General features: G+C 28.7%; 1 protein-coding gene across 3 annotated transcripts in view; it reads left to right on the top strand.

The window, feature by feature from the left end:
- LOC127290866 (STING ER exit protein) overlaps window positions 1–16,596 on the top strand; it is a 254,912-nt gene that overhangs the window by 8,021 nt on the left and 230,295 nt on the right. The window contains exon 1 of one of the 3 annotated variants that reach the window (XM_051319684.1): window positions 11,425–11,534. The exons of the other annotated variants lie outside the window; for them this stretch is intronic. The gene's annotated coding sequence lies outside the window, so the exon portion shown is untranslated. Of the gene's footprint in view, window positions 1–11,424; window positions 11,535–16,596 lie in introns of those variants that run through there. 3 annotated transcript variants of the gene reach the window in all.

Genomic DNA, 16,596 nt, shown 5'->3' with positions numbered 1-16,596 from the left:
TCGGTTTAAAAAAATTCAAATTAGGCGGATCCAATATTTGACAGAATTCTTATTAAATAAATCATTTATTCGTTCATAATCATCCCTCATAAATATCCACCATTTAAGATTTTTAAAAACTGATTCCAGATTCGTTATTAACGACCTCGTAAACCCCTTGATATAAAATTTAAAAATTTATTAAGAAGATTAATAATTCTTTTAAAATGTGTCCGCCATTTTTAATTTTTAAAAACTGATTTTAGATTGGTGATCAGTGACCTCATAAACCCCTTGATACAAAGTTTCATAGAATTTCAACATATTTTTAAAAAATTACAAATTTCTTCAAAATTAATCCGCCTATTTAAATATTTTAAAACCGACTTCATATTTACATCATTACTGAACTCTATATATCTGGAATGCTGTCTGCCATTGATGGTCGCGAATCGAGAGAGAGGTCTGATTCCTGTATCCCTCTCCTTCTCTTGCTAACTGCGCAGACGTAGTACAATACGTTCTAAGAGTTTACTGTTAACCGTGTTATGTCATGTTCAAGGTGCTTTTATACCTCAAATTTCGACCAGATGAACATTATTTCTGGACCGTGAAAATGCGTGAAAAGTCATTTTCACGGCGGGTATTTTTGAATTGTTTTAAACAAAAAAATGTTGTTGCTTCTTCCTTGTGAGCAAACAAAACTTTGAGAGACACTCACAAGGAAGAAGCACTGTACAAACCATTTCACAAACATCGTCATTTTACACTTTCTTGTAGCAAAAAACGTTTTAAAGCAAAATTTTTCAATCAAATCATCTTTCTATAACTATTTTAAAGTGTTCTTACATATTAAAACAATTATTTAATATTATATTTTTTAAAACAACATTTTTTGTTTAAATAAATCAAATATACCCGCCGTGAAAATGACTTTTCACGCATTTTCACGGTCCAGAAATAATGTTCATCTGATCGAAATTTGAGGTATAAAAGCACCTTCATACGGAAGCCTGTACATCTCACGAGCGTCTCGGACGCAAGTGGCGGTGTTTCGTACCACAAGTGGCACGAAGTCCGTCCAACTTGTGGCAAGTTCGTTAGTTCGTGCCACTTGTTGGACAGACTCCGTGCCACTTGTGGAAAGTGGATTTCTTGAAGGGTCATTCACAAATATGACAATTCCGTTGTATTCTGTTGCCGTCTATTTCGTCAGTGCTTTTAATTTCAATTTCATGTGAAGAAGAAGAAATGAATTTTATAAGATATTAGTAATATTAGCATATTAGTAAATGTCATCGAACAAACTTTTTATAGTTCACACATAAATACTCCTTCCAAACGTTAATATACATATTAATAAACTAAGGATTCCACTAAGAATTAAGCTGAAGTTTTTTCTTAGTTTTTTTAATTTTTCTTAGTTTTAAAAAAATAAGATTTTTTGGTTATGTTGTCATTTTTTAATTTAAAATACATGAAGAGGATTTTATTTTTTAAAATCAAAAGTATAGTTTTATGAATATTTAAGATTAATAAAGATGTCAATATCATTTGTTTACACTGAAATGTAATCTTTTACATGTATTTTCAATTAAAAAATAACAAATTCATTTTTATTTATAAACAGTAAACGGACTTGCTCGGATGAAATTATACTTGAAATGAAAAGCATTGACGAAATAGACGGAAACAGAATCCAACGGAATTGTCATAGTTGTGAATGACCCTTCAAAAAATCCACTTTCCACAAGTGGCACGGAGTCTGTCCAATAAGTGGCACGAACTAACGAACTTACCACAAGTTGGACGGACTTCGTGCCACTTGTGGTACGAAACACCGCCACTTGCGTCCGAGACGCTCGTGAGATGTACAGGCTTCCGTAGACAGCATTCCAGATAGACTGAGGCGCTTGCATACCTCCGGCTGCCTGCACAGATAGCCTCCCACCACGCTAAAAACGTATAAGAGGAAGGGAGACAGAAAATTCAAATTTAAATCTACAGATTCTCTGATTGGCTCTTGCTGGCTGCCTGTGCAGGCAACCGGAGGCGTGCAAGCGCCTTTAAGGAGCTTCTACAATAGCTCCGTTTGGCAACTCCAAGTCCAAGTCGGTTGGAGTTGGTTGCGCACGCATGGTGTTGCCAACTGTCGTCGAGTTGAAAATGAAAAAAAAAATTGTGCGTGATCTCGTGCTTATTAATGTCAAGAGAACCAATAATTTTTTTAATTTTGAATAATATAATAAATATTTAATAAGATTCAATTATTTACATTCAAAAAAGGTAAATTATAATAGATTCCTGGAATAAAGAATGAAATATTGGTTTTTAATTAAATATTTCTGAAAAATATTTCTTGCTTTTTGCTGAGCATCAATACATTAGATTTAATTACAATAATAATAAAAAATGCTATAGCTAGTTGCAAATATCAAAGAAGTTCGGCGCAAATATTTAAGAAAATTGGTAAGAAATGAAGATTCATCGAGAGGTTATTTTTTCTGTATTTATACCTCCATTCAATATATCCACCCAGATTTAAATCATTTAGTAAATCTTCGACTCTCTTTTCCATTTTGGTCTTTCGATTTATAACACAACACTATTATGACATACGAAAATTGACAGTTTCAAAAAACAAAAGCGCAAATGTCAAACAGGAAAAAAATGTAATCGATATCATGTATTTACTTTTCCTTTTTTCAAATATACTAAATTTAAACAGGAAAATCGTAATTGAAGAGGAAAATGCAAAAGTACTCCTTTTGTCATTGTTCCATTACAACAAAGAATAAAAATATTCTACAGTCAAATGGAATATTCGTATTTTAAGAGGAAATATTCAGAGGATTTTAGAAGAGGAATTTTCCTCTAAATTTAAGATTACTTTTTTTTGGGTGAGAGAATGCAGGTAATTTTCAAAGTTTAATATTTTATGAATGAATTTTTTCGTCTAAAATTCATTGAATATAATTACTATATGTGATAATTCTTTAAAAAGTTAATTTCTTCATGCGTTGCCATAATATTTTTGTAATCCAATTTCCTGAATTCTCCATTTTTCCATGTAAATAATAACTTTTTCCCTGACATACAGATTTCTTATTAGAAGAAAAAAAAAACATTTAAGACTCTACAAACATTTTAAACACTATAATCTAAATACTCTAATCTGAATTTAATTCTGAAAATTACATTAGAATAATATAGTAAAATAATCTGTTAATGAGAATAATGTAATCTTAAGTTAAATTATTTTTAAAAATCGTATTTAATTAAAAATATAATAAATATGTCAACGCACGTTTTCCATTATTTTTCAAATATTTTTAAATTTAATTATTCCATTTTATGATTACGCTCTTCTCATGTGATAAAATGTAAAAATATTGTAAAGTTATGTTCATGAAAATACCTTTTTAATATATTGTGAAATCAAAATGATGAAAAACTTTTATTATAATGTCAATAAAAAACATAAAAAAAAATTTGTATTGACAGTTCATCTTATTAATTGTATATTTTTTTATTACTATATTTATATATTACAAATATTAAATTCATTGCATGTGTGTATTATTCAGGGAAAAAAATTTTGTTATTTATAAAAGAAAAATTTAATTTAATTTATATTTTTCTTCTCTTTAAAAAACGATGAGACGGCGGAAACATCAACATCAACAGCAACAACAACAAATATTTTATTAAACTTTACAGCGTGTTTACAGCTTCAAAGGTACATAACCTCAACTATTTCGTGAGCACGAGATCACGCACAATTTTTTTTTTCATTTTCAACTCGACGACAGTTGGCAACACCATGCGTGCTCAACCAACTCCAACCGACTTGGACTTGGACTTGCCAAACGGAGCTATTGTAGAAGCTCCTTTAGAGTTCAGTGGTAATTATCGATAGTGTTCTAAAATTCTCAGTAAAATAAAAATCGGAGAAGGTAAGAAAGAAGATTGAGGTAAATTACCGGTAACAAGAGAATTAATGAGAATATTTATTTAAATGATTCGAAATTGGCTTTTTTAATTTAAAAATGTTTATTATATGAAATTTTATAATTTATTACTCATGATATAATTACAATAATAAATATAATAGACTACTCTAATTTTTTTTGTTTTCATTGACAAGATTATTTACCACATTATCACATCCCATTTTTCCTTGCAACCCACATCCCTGGCGGATTGGGAAAACCGAGTTGTAACCGAATTGGGTTACAATTCGGTTACGTTTCGGTTCATTGTGAAATATTATCATTAATCGACGAAATATGTAGTAAATAACTATTAGGAATGGTTAATATACATTTAGAGTGCTTATTTATGCAATAATAATAATAATAAATTAAAATATAATTAATTAATAATAAGTGTTTTAAGTGTACGGTGCATACAGTTGTTAAATTACCATATATATGTATATTACCATCAGCGGCAGCTGTGATACGCGCGTTAAACCCTAGATGGCGTTAAGGATGACTTTGTGAATGAATTTCTAAAATTAAGCCCTTGAGTGTCAAATGTGTAAGTGAATATATATGTTTTAAAAAAATAGATCAATTTATTAAAACAACTTTTTTGATTTGTACAAATATAAGAAAAAAATTTTTATAACTAACAAAAATTTTTTTAATGAGATAAAGTTTTTTTTGTGTCAAAATTAATCTTTCTCATTTCATTGAGAAAAAAATTTTTTTTATTTAGAAAAAAAATTTTTTTAGGGAAAAAAAGTTTTTTTATGTCAAAATTAATGTTTCTCATTTCATTGAGGAAAAAAATTATTTTAAGAATAAAAAATTTTTTTGGAAAAATGTTTTTTTCAAAATTAATCTTTCTCATTTTATTGATGAAAAAAAAAATTTATTAAGAAAAAAAATGTTTATTTTTGTTATTTGTTTACTTATTATTATTATATATATTATTATATATAATAATAATAATTAAACAAAAATAAACATTTTTTTTCTTAATAAATTTTTTTTTCATCAATAAAATGAGAAAGATTAATTTTGAAAAAAACTTTTTTCCAAAAAAATTTGTTATTCTTAAAAAAAATTTTTTTCCTTAATAAAATAAGAAACATTAATTTTGACACCAAAAAAACTTTATCTCATTAAAAAAATTTTTGTTAGTTATAAAAATTTTTTTCTTATATTTGTACAAATCAAAATAGTTGTTTTAATAAATTGATCTATTTTTTTAAAACATATATATTCACTTACACATTTGACACTCAAGGGCTTAATTTTAGAAATTCATTCACAAAGTCATCCTTAACGCCATCTAGGGTTTAACGCGCGTATCACAGCTGCCGCTGATGGTAATATACATATATATGGTAATTTAACAACTGTATGCACCGTACACTTAAAACACTTATTATTAATTAATTATATCTTAATTTATTATTATTATTGCATAAATAAGCACTCTAAATGTATATTAACAATTCCTAATAGTTATTTACTACATATTTCGTCGATTAATGATAATATTTCACAATGAACCGAAACGTAACCGAATCGTAACCGAATCGTAACCCAATTCGGTTACAACTCGGTTTTCTCAATCCGCCAGGGATATAATAATTCAATAACTAAGTAGAATATTTTACAATCGTTTCTAACAATCGTAGTGATTTCAAATAGTAACAGTCTTATGGTGCTTTTATACCTCAAATTTCGATCAGATGAACATTATTTCTGGACCGTGAAAATGCGTGAAAAGTCATTTTCACGGCGGGTATATTTGATTTGTTTTAAACAAAAAATGTTGTTTTAAAAAATATAATATTAAATAATTGTTTTAATATGTAAGAACACTTTAAAATAGTGATAGAAAGATGATTTGATTGAAAAATTTTGCTTTAAAACGTTTTTTGCTACAAGAAAGTGTAAAATGACGATGTTTGTGAAATGGTTTGTACAGTGCTTCTTCCTTGTGAGTGTCTCTCAAAGTTTTGTTTATGTTATGTCGGTTCTTTTTAACTTGTAATAAATAATGAGTGCTGAAAATAAGTCGGTAACTTGAAATGTTTATCAAATAAATTTAAATTCAACTAATTGTTTCGAATAACTGAAAGAAACTTAATATACAGAAAGTATTTGAGAGATGCGTGGAACATTGATTTACAACCTCAAATTCATACACATACTTTTTGTGTTTTTAAATATCAAGTTTTATAATTACTTATGATTTTCATAAGTAATTATAATTAATTTTCAAATCAAGTTGTTGAATTTAAAATTACTTAATAAACATTTCAACTTACCGATTTATTTTCAGTACTCATTATTTATTGCAAGTTAAAAAGAACCGACATAACATAAACAAAACTTTGAGAGACACTCACAAGGAAGAAGCACTGTACAAACCATTTCACAAACATCGTTATTTTATACTTTCTTGTAGCAGGAAACGTTTAAAAGCAAAATTTGCTAAATTTTTCAATCAAATCATCTTTCTCCCTACCGAAAGAGTGGTACTGAATTGGACTTGGCTAGTGTTCCACTTCAGTACCACTACCTGATAACCCATAAGAAGACATTTTTAAGTACTTTAACAACAGTTTTAAATGTATATAAGATTAACAAACCGTCTCTCACGATATACGTGTAAAACAGCAAAAAAAACATAATAGTTTGTAGAAAATTTCTGTTAAGTTTGGAAATTATATTGCAATCCCTCTTTGAACAATAGAGCCCTAGGTCCTTTGTTGAAGGATTAAAATTTTAACCCGAGTTTTATTGCTTAAAAAATTTATAATTTTAATAACTCAACTTTAAAAAATATATATTGAGATGCGTTAATATTTCCAAATTATGAATATCTAAAATTTATCAAAAAATAATTACATTTAAAAAAGTTATAATTTATCTCGTATACCTTAAGTTTGACAAAAAAATGGACATCATTTTTGAATTTAGCTGCCAAAGGACTTATTATATGCATAATAATGTATGAAAATAATATAAATCCAGGAAAAACAAATATAATATTGAAATAAATATAAAGTATTAGTTTAAACATATTGAAAAAGCTAGTCGCTTTTTACTTTTTTTGAGGGTATTAACGGTAACTCGATCCTTTTCGCAGGTAAATTTCCCAGTTCCATTTCAGTACCAAAATGCACCAAATTAGTACTGAGTTGGTACTGAGCCCTCAATTCCAATTTTCCAGTACCAATCCAGTACCACCCTTCCAGCAGGGCTATCACTATTTTAAAGTGTTCCTACATGGGAAAATCTCTGGAACTTTTAACTATTATGTCCCTCGCGTATATTTTGTTAATTCCAATGAAATTTTACCTGGTTTTTGTTGGAAAAATCAATACTTGATACGAGCAATCATTTCCAACAGGTTTCACATTAATTTATTAAATAAATAAATAATTATTTAATTTTCAATGCACGATTTTCAACAATTTCTACTTGTCCCTAACCATACTTTGTGGTGCTTTAAACGATAAAACTTTATTATTAAAAAAACTTACCAGTTCTAACATACGTCATTTTAAAGTTAATTAAACGATGAACACATTTTCGCAAGAAAATTAACATTTTGTAAATTGTAAAAAAAAGTTATAAGCTTTTAAAAGTTGTCCCTCACTTTTAACCTTTTTGACTGCAATCCTCTTATTTAGCATTTTTCTTTGATAAGACAATTGGCACACCAAAATAACTTATGAGAAATTAAAGTTCAAGTCATTAGAATTATTTTGAGACATATTAAATTGATGTGCCTCGTGTCTTAAAAAAATTATTGTAATTTTAATAACAGAAAACACGTGTGTACAAAATTTGAAAACGACCGAAATACGAGTGATACTCCACGAAAATCAGTGTGAAGTTGACGATTTTCATTTTTTAAATAGAAACTGTCAATATAATTAAAACCTGAAGGTTAAGTTTAAATGTTTATTTTGAGATTTATATACAGACGAAAATGAATCCTTTGAAATTAATTACCAAAAGAGATAAAATGCGAGAGAAAAGAAAAATTGAAAACGAGAAGCGAGAAATGAAACTGGAAAATTTACGATTATTAAATTTAAATGCAGAAAAGTCTTTGAAAGATGTTTGGTATTTAAAAATTATAGTTTTACATTTTTAATTCCATTTAATTTAACTTAAATATATTTATCAAATAAACATTTTAATTTTTCAGTAGCTCAAAAACAAGCAAAATGAAAAGTGAAATAAAAAATAATTTGAGATCAAGTAAGAGTGATGTCAGTGATTCTACAGTTTGTGCTTCGGTTGAAAATAATACAGATTTTGACAAGTAATTAAATTATAGTGATTTCTTTTATTATTATTATTATTATTATTATTTCTTTTATTCTTTTTTTTATTATATTTGTTTTTATATCTACTACGTTATGAGAATTTTATTTTAAATAAATGTTGAAATTATTAACCAAATTTTATCATTTTTAAAAAATTGTAACTTCACAGTAATTTCCTTTCCATTGTTTTTCATTCCAAAATCAACCACCTGTTGAATACTTTTCTGTTTTAGGTTAACAATAATTTACAATTTTAAATAATTAATAACTTTTTTAAGACAAAAAATTTTATCTGTCCACTTATATAATTTGAAATCTTCGTACTTGAAGTTTATGTTGACAGAGTTTCAATATTGTGCTCGAAAAAAAGAATTTTTTTTTTCCTTTATTGAAAAGTTAAAAGTTCCAGAGATATGCCCACATATTAAATCAATTATTTAATATTATATTTCTTAAAAAAAACATTTTTGTTTAAAACAATTCAAAAATACCCGCCGTGAAAATGACTTTTCACGCATTTTCACAGTCCAGAAATAATGTTCATCTGATCGAAATTTGAGGTATTAAACCTTTAGAGTTTTAAAATATTGAATTAAAAAATAAAAGTGAAATAATAAAAACTTTTTTAAAGGTCTGAATCTGAGTTAAGGCCTAAGCACAATAGCAACCTAATGTAACGCTCCTCTGCCCACGGCTGGGTAGAGTACCGTAATATTTAAATTTAATTTGATATCTTGTTTTAAGAGCACTGAGTACTAGTCTTAATTTTAAGAAGGAGAGAAAGAGAGAGAAACAAAGAATAATGAATTGACATAAATAAGAAAAACAGAGTTAGAGACAGGTAAATTATAAGAAAATTGTGTAAAAGACAAAGAGAAATATGTATGATAAGTAAAGGCAAGGTGTAAAAAAAGGGATATAAAATAAAGATAGAGAAAGGAGTAGATAAAGATAAGATATAAGAATGAAAGATATGTAAAAAAGAAAATAGTTATAAGAAGAATTAATAAATATATAAAAGATGAATTTAAGAATAAAAGTAATAAGAAATTAAACAATAGTAATAAAAGTATGCAAGAGTGAAAAGAGTTTCAAATAAAGGTATGATATTAGATTAAAGGGTACTTAGGAAGGGTTTTCTGCAGTTTCCCCTTTCCTCTGAAGGATTGTTTCAGGTAAATGCGAGTACCTATTTTTGAAATCGGCTGCAGACGTCGAAAGGACTTAAGAAATAATGTAATTAAGGTCCTTTTGCAATGAATCTGAGTTTTTTCAATTAGACATTGTTATTTTGTAACTAATTAATTATTTTGCAATTAATATAAATATAAAGGGTTATTGTATAATAAATTAGCGTAAAAAGGGTTAAAATAAGCTGAAGGGAAGTTTAATTATAAAGGGATAATTATCAATTCAAGGATGTAATGCAGACACGAATGAGTCATAATATAAAATCAAGCATGAGTCATACTTCTACTTGACAATAACAAGGTCAAGCATGAGTCATACTTCTGCTTGACAATAACAAGGTCAAGCATGAGTCATACTCCTACTTGGCAATAACAAGGTCAAGCATGAGTCATACTCCTACGCGACAATAACAAGGTCAAGCATGAGTCATACTCCTACGCGACAATAACAAGGTCAAGCATGAGTCATACTCCTACGCGACAATAACAAGGTCACAGTGACGTCCAAAATAGAATATGACTCATGGGGATGAGGCAAACAAGGTCAAATGGGGCGGAGTATTACTAAATGCATGTCTCTAATTGGAGGAATTGTTAAGCGTGAGTCATCACTGCGAAGCAGGATTCGTTGGTACATTTAGACTCAGATTGGAAGAAAAGTGGGAATACTGCTATAAAAGGAGGATGATCGAGGTTGCTAGCCAGAGAGAGAAAGAAAGTCAGGAAGAAATGAAAGGGTTATTCTGATACTATAGAGAAGTCAAGATACAGAGATAGAGATTTTGGTTCTGACTCTGACTCGAATTTAAAAATATAGATAAAGCTCAAATCCAAGTTTAAAATTTGAGGCGAATAGTGTAATTTTATTATTAGTTTAAGGATAAAAGGGAAGAACTCAGATTTAAAATAAATTGTTGAATAAAACAATTAATATATTTAATCTTAATTATGTTTTATTTAATCCTCTCAACAAGTTAATCCTTCAGGATTTTAATGAGATTCGAAATCATTCAAAAGAACTAAAGTGAAGTTAAAAGAAAAAGTATAAATAATTAACAATTTAATTAAACAAAAACTAAGTGAACTTCTATAATATTTATCCTAATAGTGTTGTGAAAACACCTTTAATCAACGTCGGTTGTTCTTGTGCAGTTCCATCTACGAAAATCATATTCAAGACTATCTATTCTTGTAACATTGATATTGTAGACGAACCTTTAATCAGTTTTAAAATTCCTGCGTGTTACACTAATCGGAATCGCAAACGGAAGAATTAGTAAGAGAAGAGCAACAACATATTTGACTATCCTTCTCTAACACATTCTTCCGTTTACGATTGCGGTTACGTTTCTCTTCTGCTCAGGTCTTAATTCATCTGCTTAGCATTGAAGCTTTTATAAAGGCCTAAGCAGAATAGATTCTTGAGCGGGAACGCAATCGTAAACGGAAACGTAAGAATGTGTAAGAGAAGGATAGCAAATATCTTTATTCTTCTCTCACCCATTCTTACGTTTCCGTTCACGATTGCGTTCCCGTTCAAGAATCTATTCTGCTTAGGCCTTAAGCCTGAGCAGAATAGAAACGGAATTGTAATCTATCTAACCTTCTCTAACTCATTCTTCCGGTTGCGTTTACGATTACGGTTACGTTTCTATTCTGCTTAGGCCTTATGTTATGCGCCACCACTAAAGGTGCTTATATACCTCAAATTTCGATCAGATGAACATTATTTCTGGACCGTGAAAATGCGTGAAAATTCATTTTCACGGCGGGTATTTTTGAATTGTTTTATACAAAAAATGTTTTTTTAAGAAATATAATATTAAATAATTGTTTTAATATGTAAGAACACTTTAAAATAGTGATAGAGAGATGATTTGATTAAAAAATTTAGCAAATTTTGCTTTAAAACGTTTTCTGCTACAAGAAAGTGTAAAATGACGATGTTTGTGAAATGGTTTGTACAGTGCTTCTTCCTTGTTAGTGTCTCTCAGAGTTTTGTTTATGTTATGTCGGTTCTTTTTAACTTGTAATAAATAATGAGTGCTGAAAATAAATCGGTAAGTTGAAATGTTTGTCAAATAAATTTAAATTCAACTAATTGTTTCGAATAACTGAAAGAAACATGTACACATGTACACTGTACAAACCATTTCACAAACATCGTCATTTTACACTTTCTTGTAGCTGAAACGTTTTAAAGCAAAATTTGCTAAATTTTTTAATCAAATCATCTTTTTATCACTATTTTAAAGTGTTCTTACATATTAAAACAATTATTTAATATTATATTTCTTAAAAAAAACATTTTTTTGTTTAAAACAATTCAAAAGTACCGGCCGTGAAAATGACTTTTCACGCATTTTCACGGTCCAGAAATAATGTTCATCTGATCGAAATTTGAGGTATAGAAGCACCTTAAGCACTCACTCGCTTTACGAGGCACGATTGAATCGACCCACTCGTGCGTGCCTCGTAGGGTGCTTCGATGCGTGCCTCGTAGTGTGCTTCGTCGCGTGCTCCGTATCCGTATCTTACGCAAGTTTTGACGATGCTTATTTGTTTTGATTGCAAACCCAGTATAATTATTATATTGTTATTACTGTGTTTTAATAAATGAAATGACATCAAACGTAACAAAACAATTTAATAAAAATTAATTTATAAGCATAAATAGATTATTATAGGTAATGATTAACATTATCGATAGAATATTATTTATAGTAATTAAATAATAATAATTGCAAAAATATTTACGTTTATCCATTTGTTTAAGTCTTAAAATTTTAATTCGTTTCTACATAAATTACAAGTTAAAAATCAAATATTAATTTCATTTCTTTATGTTTAATTGTTAAATATACGTATATTGTTATTATTTAAAACTTGATAAATATTGTTATTTTTTATTTAACGTATTGAAAGTCAACTTTATCTTGAAACCTTTTTATCAGTAACATATTTCTCTATTTTTTAATATTTTCTTTGTAAATAATTTATATCAGGAGATATATGTATATAATATGACAGAATAAATATAAAATTTTAAGAAATAATTTTTTTATTTTGTTTTTAACAAAACGATCATACATTAACCTTAAACTAATAAAGCGAAAGCACATTGAAAATCCAATTGTTTAATAAAATCTATCAAGAATATGAATATTGTTTGATTAAATATATCAGATAATTTTACATTTAATGTCATTTCTTTTTTTAAAACACGGTAATAATATTAAAATAATTATACTGGGTTTGCAAGGAAAACAAACAAGCATCGTCAAAGCTTCCGTAAGGTACGGATACGGAGCACGCTACGAGGCACACACGAGTACAGTCAATTCACGCATTTCCTTTACCAAGCAATTGCTTATTTTTGGCTATGAATATATATGGCCTTAAGCTCGACTCATTCGAATAAGACCGTCTTGATCAAGCAACTCTAAAGGTGCTTTTATACCTCTAGTATTTTGGTCAAGCAATGGACTGGATTGAATTTTTACGAAGAATCACTGAATTTGATTGACTCTAACAATATTCAATTTTCATGGTGAAAATGTAATATTTGTTAGAGCCAATGAAATTCAGTGATACAACCGTGAAAATTCAATCCAGCCGATTGCTTTACCAAAATACTGGAGGTATAAAAGTACCTTTAAGTCCTTGCTTAAAGCGAAACTATGAATACCGCCCATAGTATGTTTAAGGCTAAGTTGAAATCACCACCGCAAGGGGCGCTGATACATACAGTATTGGACATATGGGTGAAGATTCCTAAAGTGGCCCCCTGATTTGCAAACATGCAACGAAATTTGACATTAATGTTTTATTTCCATACTATTATATTAGAGATACTTTAGTTATAAATATTTTTTTAAAATACAAATATTATAAAAAGTTATAAACAAATTAGTTTTTTTGTAACATTTTTTTCTTAAATATGTATCCATGAATCGTATTAATGAATTGTTTTGAAATTTATATATTTTATAGAAATAAGTATAAACATTAAGATAAAAAAATCCCGATTGCAAAAAATTTTTTTTATTAAAAAATTAGTTATTTTTAATAAACAATTTAAAAAATAAACATGTTCTGCGCCAGGTAGAAACTTTTTTAAAAAATATATCGCATCTACATACATATATTCAAGTTCACTTTACTAAAATTAAATTTTAGTTATGTTTATATTTAGCAAAATGGCGTTTAATTGTTTATCACCCTGTACGCACGATGTCAGGTGAATGACGTCGCCTAACTCGGAACTCGCTTATACGTCTTTCATAGTACCTTTTAATTTTAATTTAAAATAATTAAATTGAAGTTAATATATGTATAATGAACTATTTATGTCATTTATTGAATTTGTAAAAAATACATTTCTATTGTAAAATGCTAACATGAATGACAAAAATTATTATCTTATTTGAAATTCAACTACTTTCGTGATTCTTTTTGATATCCTGTTCGTTACCGTTGTTGAATCTTCCGAAAATATTTTACACAATAGTTTATCTTCAGTTGGTTGATATGAATGATACTTTCGGGTATTAGTCAGGGTTTTTACAAGTGCAGATCGAGGTTCTAAAGAGTTTTCATTTAACACATGGTCGTTTTCTGTACAATAGCCGAATTTAATTTTGCGGAAAAAATGAGTGACCCATTCAAACAGTTTTTTTGGGGTTGTAATTTTGTTTCCATCTACAAATTTAAAACTTGCTGTTTTTGCAAAACACAAAAATTATTTAGGGGTTTTAGCGGAGTGTCATTTTTTTGCCACTTCGCACGGTAAAGGGGCTTGTGACGTAATCGGAGGATCCGTAACAGCGGTTCCACATGTATGAAGTCGTGTAGTCGTTGTGAGCCCCGTATCGCCACTGCGCTATCTACTCAATGCACTCCCCTCCGTGACGTCAGAAGGGGAGTGCATTGAGTAGATGGCGCAGTGGGTAGACGGGGCCGCAACGACTCTGCGACTTCGCATACCTGTGGAATTGCTGTAAAGAAGCAAGCAAAAACAGCAAGTTTAAAACTTGTAGATCTATGGAAACGAAATTACAACCCCAAAAAAATTGTTTGAATGGGCCACTCATTTTTTCCGCAAAATTAAATTCGGCTTTTGCACAGAAAACGACCATGCGTTAAATGAAAACACTTTAGCACCCCGATCTGCACTCGCAAAAACCGTGCGATTAAAACCCGAAAGTATCATTCATATCAACGAACTGAAGATAAACTATTGTGTAAAATATTTTCAGAAGATTCAATAACAACGGTAACGAACAGGATATCAAAAGAATCACGAAAGTAGTAGAATTTCAAATAAGATAATTATTTTTGTCATTTATGTTTGCATTTTACAATAGAAATGTATTTTTTATAAATTCAATAAATAACATAAATAGTTAATACTATTATTAAATAGTTATAAATAGTTAATACATATATTAATTTCAATTTAATTATTTTAAATTAAAAGGTACTATGAAAGACGTATTGGGATGTCCGTTACTGTGAAGCGCTCTCTGTTGGAAAAATTTTTAACCCTTAAAAGTAGGATGTTTGTCAATTTTTGTCCAGTTTAAACCAATCAGAGTAACTTTCAGACATAGTGGTAAAAAATGGTACTACTGAACGTAGGATAAAATGCTAAGCCACGCCCTCAGCGGACATCCCAATAAGCGAGTACCGAGTTACGCGACGTCATTCGCCTGACATCGTGCGTGCAGGGTGATAAACAATTAAACGCCATTTTGCTAAATATAAACATAACTAAAATTAAATTTTAGTAAAGTGAACTTGAATATATGTAGATTCGATATATTTTTTAAAATAGTTTCTACCTGGCGCAGAACATGTATATTTTTTAAATTGTTTTTTAAAAATTACTAATCTTTATTAAAAAAAAATTTTTTGCAATCGGGATTTTTTTTATCTTAAAGTTTATACTTATTTCTATAAAATAAATAAATTTCAAAAAAATTCATTAATACGATTCGTAAACACAAATTTAAAAAAAAAAATGTTACAAAAAACTAATTTGTTCATAACTTTTTAGAATATTTGTATTTTAAAAAAATATTTATTACTAAAGTATCTCTAATATAATAGTATAGAAATAAAACATTAATGTCAAATTTCGTTTCATGTTTGCAAATCAGGGGGCCACTTCAGGAATTTCCACGCATATTTTGAAAATCTCTGTAGCTGACAGTTATATTGGCGGTTGTTTTTTTTTTTTCTTAGTATATCAAATTTAAAAATTTTTTTTTATACAGCTTCTATATCAGCGGGAAATTTCTTTTGTATATAAAATGCATAGTAATATATTTAAAACAAAATTACGATTTCATTGAAATTTAAAAAAATTATTTGTCTACCCTTACGAAAAAGTACTACAGAGTGACTACAGCAAAATACTACAGGATTTACTACAAATGTACTACAGGTATACTATAAGTGTACTACAGGTATACCTGTAGTAAATTTAAAGTATATGTGTAGTATCCAGCTGTAGTATTTTCGTTGTAGACTTAGTGAGGAATAGTATCATGTGATAAATCTAAGAGAAAGAAGTTTTTGAGAAAATTTGATAGATGGCAGCACAAGGGTTTAAAAACAAACAGTCTTATTTTTCCCTTCACCATCAAGATGTACAGTTATGGTTCAGACTGACTGACTGTACATATTATACAATATGACGCGGGCGCTCGGACCCACTCTCGAATAGTAGTCAGGTAGCAGTGAGCAACAACGGCCCACCCACTGCTACTCGACTACCATCAAAACGTGCTTCCAGGCGCTTGACGGGTTATTGCATTGACACGTTCATTTTCATATATATCTCGAATACTAAAAGAGCTAAAGATATACATTTTTTTATAATTGTATAGGATATTTTTTATTTCTCTCTCCTCTCTCTCTTTTTTATTCTCTCTCTCCCATACGTTATATTATATGATAGATAGGTAGCCGGGGAGGTACGAATTCAACACAAATAAACTCTACACAAGAAAATACTGCACCGTTAACTGTACACGAGTCAATTCTCCCCTAGTGAAAAAAATACGTATAATATAATATAATATACTAATAAACAAAAATATATTCCATATTTATATA

The sequence above is a fragment of the Leptopilina boulardi genome, unplaced genomic scaffold (assembly GCF_019393585.1).
Source record: "Leptopilina boulardi isolate dan_hultmark-lab unplaced genomic scaffold, ZJU_Lbou_2.1 LbouV2_90, whole genome shotgun sequence".
In the NCBI taxonomy this organism is placed as follows: Eukaryota; Metazoa; Arthropoda; class Insecta; order Hymenoptera; family Figitidae; genus Leptopilina; species Leptopilina boulardi.
Note: the sequence above shows the minus strand (reverse complement) of the source record. Positions and strands in the feature narration are given on the sequence as shown.